This window comes from Cebus imitator, unplaced genomic scaffold (assembly GCF_001604975.1).
Source record: "Cebus imitator isolate Cc_AM_T3 unplaced genomic scaffold, Cebus_imitator-1.0 Scaffold266, whole genome shotgun sequence".
In the NCBI taxonomy this organism is placed as follows: Eukaryota; Metazoa; Chordata; class Mammalia; order Primates; family Cebidae; genus Cebus; species Cebus imitator.
In genome coordinates, this window is record NW_016107581.1 from 2,455,427 (window position 1) to 2,455,898 (window position 472).

Genomic DNA, 472 nt, shown 5'->3' on the forward strand with positions numbered 1-472 from the left:
AACCTTCCTCCTCCTCCCTTAAATGCCCTTTGAGCTCTGAAAGACTTCTGAAAATGTTCAGCCTTGTGACCTTGGGTAACATGTGCTCCTCTGAGCCTCAGTTTCTCTGTCTGTAAGAAAGGAGGCTATGGGACTCAGGAGGACCTGTGTGTCCCAGCAGGCTGACGGGGACATGTGAAGCAGACAGACAGCCTCCCTGGCCCCTGGGGACAAGCTGTGAGACCTTGGGAAGCCACTCCTCTGCTCTGAGACTCAGGCTTCTCCCCGGGAAAACAGAGTGAGGCCCCCAGCTTGTCTGACAGCCTTCCTGAGCTGCGGGGAGGGTGGGCTACATGCCTGGTTTAGGGTCACTCTGTGATTCTATGGAATAAACTGTGCGTGACTCTTGGGTTCAGGGGCACCAACTTTTTCTGCCTTTTTTTGTCTTTCTTTCTTTCTTTCTTTCTTTCTTTCTTTCTTTCTTTCTTTCTTT